This window comes from Cebus imitator, unplaced genomic scaffold (genome assembly GCF_001604975.1).
Source record: "Cebus imitator isolate Cc_AM_T3 unplaced genomic scaffold, Cebus_imitator-1.0 Scaffold211, whole genome shotgun sequence".
NCBI classification, from domain to species: Eukaryota; Metazoa; Chordata; class Mammalia; order Primates; family Cebidae; genus Cebus; species Cebus imitator.
Genome location: NW_016107526.1, coordinates 1784459 through 1792687, shown reverse-complemented (window position 1 = coordinate 1792687; position 8229 = coordinate 1784459).

The window sequence follows — 8229 nt, the reverse complement described above, 5'->3', positions numbered from 1 at the left end:
TAAATGGGAGTTGAACAATGAGAACACATGGACACAGGGAGGGAAACATCACACACCGAGACGTGTCGGGAGTGGGAGGCCAGGGGAGGGAGAGCATTAGGACAAATACCTAATGTATGCAGAGATTAAATCCTAGATGGTGGGTTGACAGGTGCAGCAAAACACCATGGCACAATTGTACCTATGTAACAAACCCGTACACTCTGCACATGTATCCCAGAACTTAAGTAAAATTAAAATAAAAAAGTCTGATCTGCTGATCTATTTCTGTTCATATGACAATATTGCAGTCTTGATTTGAAATAGATGGACCAGAACTCAAGAGTTGATTCAAATATCAAGATAATAGTGACACACACACACACCACAAAGAATATAAATGTTTATTACTTACGTAAGGAGGCTTTCTGGGGAGAACAAGACTGGCCTAAGATTGTCTAAAAATGCCTTGATAGAGCAAGAAAAAGAGACTGGCCTGGGATTTTTATTGTAGTTAAGGGATGGGATTAGCAAGGACTTCCTGGTTTGAATCTCCTGGTGGTGCCCTCCAAATGAGGCAGCTCAGATTTTCTTATCAGCTTGCCCAGATGTGAAGCAGAAGAGAAAGAGGCTTAAACAATGTCAGCAGTCACACATCAAAAAAATTTAGTTGAAGTCTTTATTAAGTATGTTTTGAACTGAGAAGTGTAAGGCCTCTACTGTTTTTTTTTTCAAAATTGTTTTCAAAGCTGTTCTAGTTTTCTTTTTTGTGCTAGGTTAATTGGTTATGGTATTAAGGACTTATTAGCTTCATGAAATGCAGGTAAAAATTTCCTATCTTTCAAAATAATGAAAAATTATTTTTCTTTAAAAGTTAGATAATACTTTTACAAAACTATCAGTATATAGTATTTTAAAATATTGTTGGAGCTTAATTACAATATGAATTTATCTTGTGGATATTGTTCTGTTAATATATTGTCTCTTATTAGAGAATATTGGAAAAATACAATTTGATAAAAATTATTCTTTAGATTTTCCAATTTATTATGGAAATATGTTGTGTAACTACTGCAGTTTTCTGTTGTGTAAAATGGTTATCTATTTCAAGTGATTTACTTTATTGATAATTAAATGAATAATATGCTAAGGCCTTAGAATGGTAAGTACACAGTAAACACTCAAATGTTGGTTAACATTGCAATAGAATTGCCGATATCACTTTGTTTTGATATACTTTCATCTCTTTTGGCATGGTTTTTATTTTTGGTGTTTTGCTATTAAGTTTGCTATAAATCAGCTATTTGAAGTTTCCTTTGGTTTAATTTATACTTCCTTCTAGTTTTGAAACTTTCTTTAATTTAAGCTTTTATCTTCAAGTTTGTGTTCTTGCCTTCTTTGATATATTTTGCTCTTCATTTTCTATTTTCTTAAATACTCAGCTTATTTATTTTCAGTTTTTATTGTAAATGATAAAAACATTTTTGGTGTCTGTAATTATCTAAACTATTCTCTTTTAAAACTACTTTCTAGATTATTTTAAATTTGTTTTGATTTTCTCTTTTATCTAGGAGTTTTAAGAGACAATGTGATAATTTGCAAATGGTTAAGTTGGCATATTTTGAGTGTCTTTTTATTATATATTTGTAATTTATTTGAGTTATAATCAGGAAATACAACTTTAAATCTAGAATTTTGAAGAATATATCATAGTTTTTTGTTACAGGAGAAATTTTATAAATGTTTTATCAATACAAGGAAACAATGTATATTATCTGAAAAATAAAAAACTCTCTTTCACCCATATAGGTGAAAGAGAGTTTTGTACTTTTCTGTATATGAGCTCTTCCACTGAAATAAAATCATTAAGAAATTTAATTTCTGTGAGAGGGTAGGAGCCCCTTTTGGATCAATACCCATTAGTAAACACAGACGACCTGATCACATTGACTAACCTTCTGCTTAATGTCCCATGGCCCTTTTCCACTAGCCCATTCCAGTTTTTAAAACCTCTCCTGCTTTTGGTTTCAGTGGAGTTGAGTTCAATCTTGCTCCTTGATTGCAATAGTGTTGAACAAAGTTTTCCTAATTATTTTAACAAGTATCAGGTGCAATTTCTCTTTGCACCTGACATTTGTTTAAATGTAATATATTACAGCTCGCTTACTTTATTATTCAGATTCTGTATTTCCTTTCTTATTGTTGATTTTTATCCCTTTTCGACTAGTTGGAGCCCTTATAGTTTTTATGGAATGTGATGAAATGCCTGTGTATCCTTACAAATGATAGAAACTGGTCCTGTTTTTTCTTTTTAAGTAATTAGTATAGAGACTCAATTATCTCTGCATCTTATGAAATGGAACAGATGCATCTCATATCCAAAAAATGTTTGGAATGGAAGAGTTCACAAAACAATCAAAGCCAACCCATTTTCTGTCAATATAAAATGAATAAGAACTTACAGGGTACTTTTCATAGGTCTCACAATAAATTAATATCAGCAATATGTCTTTAAAACTTTAAAACTCAAATTTTAACGTTAGCTATCCTTTTTACTCTTATAAGAACTAAGTGAATCTTCTATAAGAAACAGTAGAGAGGAAAGCCCATTGACCTGTACCCTCTAATGGAAAGGAAGGGAGAATAGGTAGTGGAAAGACATGTGTTTTGCATTATATCTGCTAAGAGGCAGGTTCAGACCAAAGGCTATGACACTATTGAGACAGCAACTTACTCAATTGTAGATATCCAGATTTAGCCAATAAAACTACAGATGTCTAGTTCAACTTCATGATAACTGTTTAAGTATAAATATATCTCAGACAATATTGAGGGCACATTATAACAGAAAGAAAATTCATTGTTTATCTGAAATTCAAATTTAACTGGGCATTCTGTGGGACTTGGGGGGATAGTAGAGACAGGTGAGTACAAAACAATTCCAAATTCCTATATATATTTAAGAAAAAAGAGGAGATACACTCTATCCTTGTAACTATCAAGTTCTGTAATAAGTAACATATAACACTTACTGGGTATATAGAAGCTTGGATATCTTAGGTGTGAGATACTTGTGAAGCCTTATTGCAGGTTTACTTTCCCTAAATATAATACTAAGAAAAGAAGCCTAATTAATAGGCAAAAAATAAGTAAATCAGGTGCATTGGAAATGGAAAATATAACACTGGGATCAGATCCTCAGTGGAAGCTTTATCAAGTTTTTCTGATAATTCATGAGATTAGTCAGTTTATGATTCAAGTGGTTGATGAAGACATTGAAAGACAGTTTCCTTAAAGAGGATATTTTTCCTGATAAGTTCTTTGCTGTAGTTAGGAGTTTGTATGCAAAGGATAAAAAAATAATAAGACGTGTCTCGGTGACCATTGAAAATTACAAAAAACAATTGACTTTATCAAATTTGTTAAAGGCATTGTTTTAGAGCATAAGAAAATGCTTTATACATGTAGATCAATTTGTGCTGAGCATTCCTGCTATGCCAGAAACAAATTGAATTTGTTTCTCAGGTAAATATTTTTAAAAACAATGCTATTTCATGATAATGTCCCAATGTAAATTTGGGTATACTATGATTGGCAATTTGGCTTCTAACCTCTGCCCTAATTGAATGGGATTGAAAAGTATCCTATGTTTTCTGCTGCAGGAGAATTTTGAAGAAGTTGGTAGCTATGGGCAAAAGAACCGTTCACCAACAGCTCTAATGTTCTGTGTCTAAGGCAGTGATCCCCAACCTTTTGGGCTCCAGGAACCAGTTTCATGAAAGACAATTTTTCCACAGATGGGGTGTGCAGGGATGGTTTCATGATGGAACTATTCGACCTTAGATCATCAGGCATTAGAGTCATAAGGAGTGTGCAACCTCAGTCCCTCTCGTGCACTGTTCATAACAGGGTTCACACGCCTATGATATTCTTTTTTTTTTTTTTCTTTCTTTTTTTGAGTCGGAGTTTCATGCTTGTTACCCAGGCTGGAGTGCAATGGCGCGATCTCAGCTCACCGCAACCTCCGCCTCCTGAGTTCAGGCAATTCTCCTGCCTCAGCCTCCTGAGTAGCTGGGATTACAGGCGCGCGCCACCATGCCCAGCTGATTTTTTTTTTTTTTTTGTATTTTTAGTAGAGACGGGGTTTCACCATGTTGACCAGGATGGTCTCGATCTCTTAACCTCGTGATCCACCCGCCTTGGCCTCCCAAAGTGCTGGGATTACAGGCGTGAGCCACCGCGCCCGGCCCACGCCTATGATATTCTAATGGTGCCGCTGATCTGAACAGGAGCTCAGGTGGTAATGCTTACTTACTCCTACACTCACCTCCTGTTGTGCAGCTCAGTTCCTAACAGGCCAGGGACCAGTACCAGTCCTCAGCCCCAGAGGTTGGGGACCCCTGGCCTAAGGCACTAGGGGGCCATGAAGCAGGAAGGGCACAGTCAGGGAAGTCCAAGGATTCTCATTCGTGCAACTTACAAACTAACTTGCCCAAGCCACTGAGTCACCTTGATTTTATAAACCTCAATTTTCCTGTTAGCAAATAGAGATAATAACAATGCCTGTTGAAGTCTGAATTATTGTTGAACTCTCATTGTTTACAATGAGTGTGCTACATGGATATATGTTCTATTTTCTATTTTATATGTTCTGTGTTCTATTTTCTGTGATATTGATATCCTGTGCCTAAATCAGAGTCCTACTAGCTTTCCTGAAACAAAAACTAAGAGGTAAAGATATTTCCTACTGCAGTAAAGATATAAAAAGACCATAAAGCCTAGAAACCCAGCCTCCCATTCTTCATCCCACATAAGGTAATGTATAATGGGCCATGTTCTAGGTAAGCACAAATGGATGACTATTTCTCCAGGCCAAGTCACATTTGGAAATAAAATCTAGGAGACTCTTAACAGTCAAAAGTGTAACAGAAAAAACTAAGTCTGGAAAATGATTGATTACTTTTGGGATGAGTTTGAAAACTCAGTTGAGACTCTGGGGTAGTGCTTCCTAAATTCTTGTGATATCTTAGAATTGTGAATAATAGCCATATGAATTCTTTCCCTGAAGGGGCAAAGACCCTTCCTTCTCTTGCCAAAACCTTTCACGTTAACATTGTTCCAAAAAAGCAGCTGTAAAAATGTGAACCTCTTAAATGTTATTTCTTTTATCAGTATTCAGAAGGAAAATGCTACTAAATCTGTTCAGCCTCTAGCCCCATCTGACCAGAGGTGCCAAAAGAACAAGGAAACACAGTCAGAGACCCAAGCTGTCTTCGTAGGGAAGCCCTGGAGGTAGGCTTCTGCCTTTAATATTGTTTACCCAGTAGCTTATCATATTGCCAGAGAAAAGAGCCATGAGACTCCTTCTCCCATAGTTTGTCATTGTCAGCAGGCATTTGGTTGTCAGCAATAAGGAGATTTACTCCCGCTTTCTCTATTTAATTCTTAACACAGTTCAGCAATGCACCTTCTACCTAGGGACTTTGAGGCAAGCGCAACAATCTTATCAATAAATCCCAAGATTTCTACCCCCTACTCCATTTTACAATCTAGATTTTCAAAAATAAAACTTTGCACAATTAAAGGTTAGTTAGTTGTGCAAATTATGTTACTTAGATTCCATTCAGAACATGTAAGTTTGTAGTTCTTGAATTAAGGAAAATAGCAGTTCCTCAAGCCTTGTAGATTTCCCTTTTCCTTAGCTGCCGCTGCCAGTAGTGTTTCTTAACTGAAGACTTGGGGCATGGGCTAAACCAGATCATCAGGTTTTTGCCACTGTTGCCATTCATGGGTGATCAAACCGAGTTTTCATGAGCCCTTACTAAAAATCAATGACTTCCATTATCTCTATTGCCATTAAGACACATACATTCTGTGAGAAGAAGCAGAGCTTAGGTTAAAAGCATGGACTCTGGAGTTTGAACTACCTCATTGTTACACTTAATCACTTGTTGTTTTAAGGCAAGTAACTTACTTCTTTCTGTGCACATTTCCTCATATTATTACATCCGTAGAGTAAATATAATAATAGGTCCTAACTTATAGAAAGAAAACGTGTAAAGCACAACACACAGTGCCTACTACTGAACACAGTGATCAAAAACAACAGCAATCATCACCATCATTGTAGTCATCAACATTACTATTGCTAAATACAGAGATTGATAGAATTAAATATTATTTTTATTTATCAGTGATAAAGGATTATTTAATGTTCAAAATATGAGATTTTGGAAATGGTCACAGGTATTCTTGAACATGTAAAAGCAAATACAAATTAAAAATAAGAGGTTTATTCTTTCTGTTGAAAACTGGGGAAGAAACTTCTTCCTTTTCTTCCAGTATTTACTTTAGAAAACTTCTAAGTTCTTCTCTATTTTTTTGAAATGTAGGTAAATCTTTCAAAAGCTCAATCATCTCTTAGTACCTTTACAAACCAGGAATGTCTTTCTCAGAGACCTGGTAATTATCTCTTTGAAATGTAATTGTGATATTGTGATTTATAACAATACATATATATTTGAGCCTCCTCTTCCCTGGCACATAACTCCTAAAACCCTTGGGATTTCCAAAGGAATGTCTTCTTGTGTGCTACTGAGCTGCCCTATGACTGTGGGCTGCTGGATAGCATCAGGATGGGAACGAGTTGCCAAGGGAATCAACAAGTGATCAGAGGGTTGCAACTTTCAGCACCACTTCCTAACCTCCAGGGAGGAGGGGTTGAAGGGTAAGTTGATCACCAATGGCCAATAATTTAATTAATCATTCATATGTAATGAAGCCTCCGTAAACATTCATAATGACAGAGTTCAGAGAGCTTCTGGGTTGATGAACACATCTATGTGCTCGGAAGATACTGCACCTCAACTCCACTCCACAGGACAAAGCTCTTTCGGCTGGTACTCCTCTCAGCCTCATTCTATGTACCTCTTTATCTGTATCCTTTATCATAGCCTTTATTATATAATAACCCAGAAACTGTAAATAAGCATCTTTCTGAATTCTGTGAGCCATTTTAGCAAATTTTCAAACCCAAGGAGGGCGTCATGGAAACTTCTGATTTGTAGCCAAGTCAGATGAAAGTTACAGGTAACCTGAGAATTCACCACTTACAAAAAACATCTGAGTTTGTTTCATTTTCTTTATAGATATATTGCTTTATTGAGTTGGTTGAATCCTAAAGTAATAGATACATTCCATCTTTTATAAATAAAATAACTGATTTTGTTCTCAAGAAACTGATTATTAGAAAAATATTTCAAATATACAGGTAAATAGCTATCTATAGAAAAGCTATCAGCCTTACTTCATATTGAAAAGAGACCATGTGTGCTTCCAGTACCAAAGATAGCATAGATGAGGCAGAAATCTAGGGCAGTGGTTTTTAAATTTTAACGTACATCCAAATCACCTGAATGGCTTGTTAAAACACAGATTTCTGGGCGCCACTTCCAGAGTTTCTGACTCAGTAGGTCTAGGTGAGGCTTAACAGTTTGCATTTCTAACAAGTTCCCAGAGATGCCAGTGTTTCTGGTTTGGCTACCACACCACTGAGTAGAGCACTTCCCCATCTATACATGTGTTCTACAGTTATTTACTTAGTGCCTACTGTGTGCCAGGGACTCTTCTAGGAGCTAGGGACATGGCATTCAACAAAATCAACACATCTGTATTCTCAAACATTTACACTGAAGAAGACAAACAGTAAACAATATAAATAAAATATATAATATACTGATGATAAGTGCTAAGGAGAAAAAAAATCCAGGATGTGAAGGATACGTGCTGTGTTCGGTATAATATCAAAATTTTGATAGAAGGTCAGTCAGAGAAGTTTGCCCTCACAAGATACTTTTTGAGTAAACCCTAAAGGAAGTGAGAGACATTTTCATAAAATGTCTGAGGGGAAAGCATTTGAAGCAAAGAAAAAATTAAATACCCAAGCTTCAGGCCAGAGAGACCTGGCATGGTCAGATAATTCCAGCATGGCTCTAGCAAGGTGATGAAGAGAATAATAAGAAATAAGGCCCCACCGGGCACAGTGACTCACGCCTGTAATCCCAGCACTTTGAAAGGCCAAGGCAAGTGGATTGCCTGAGCCCAGGAGTTCAAAATTAGCCTGGGCAAAATGGCGAAATCCCGTCTACTAAAAATACAAAAGATCAGCCAGGTGTGGTGGTGGGTACCTGTAGTCCCAGCTACTCGGGAGGCTGAGGCAAGAGAATCACTTGAACCTAGGAGGCAGAGGTT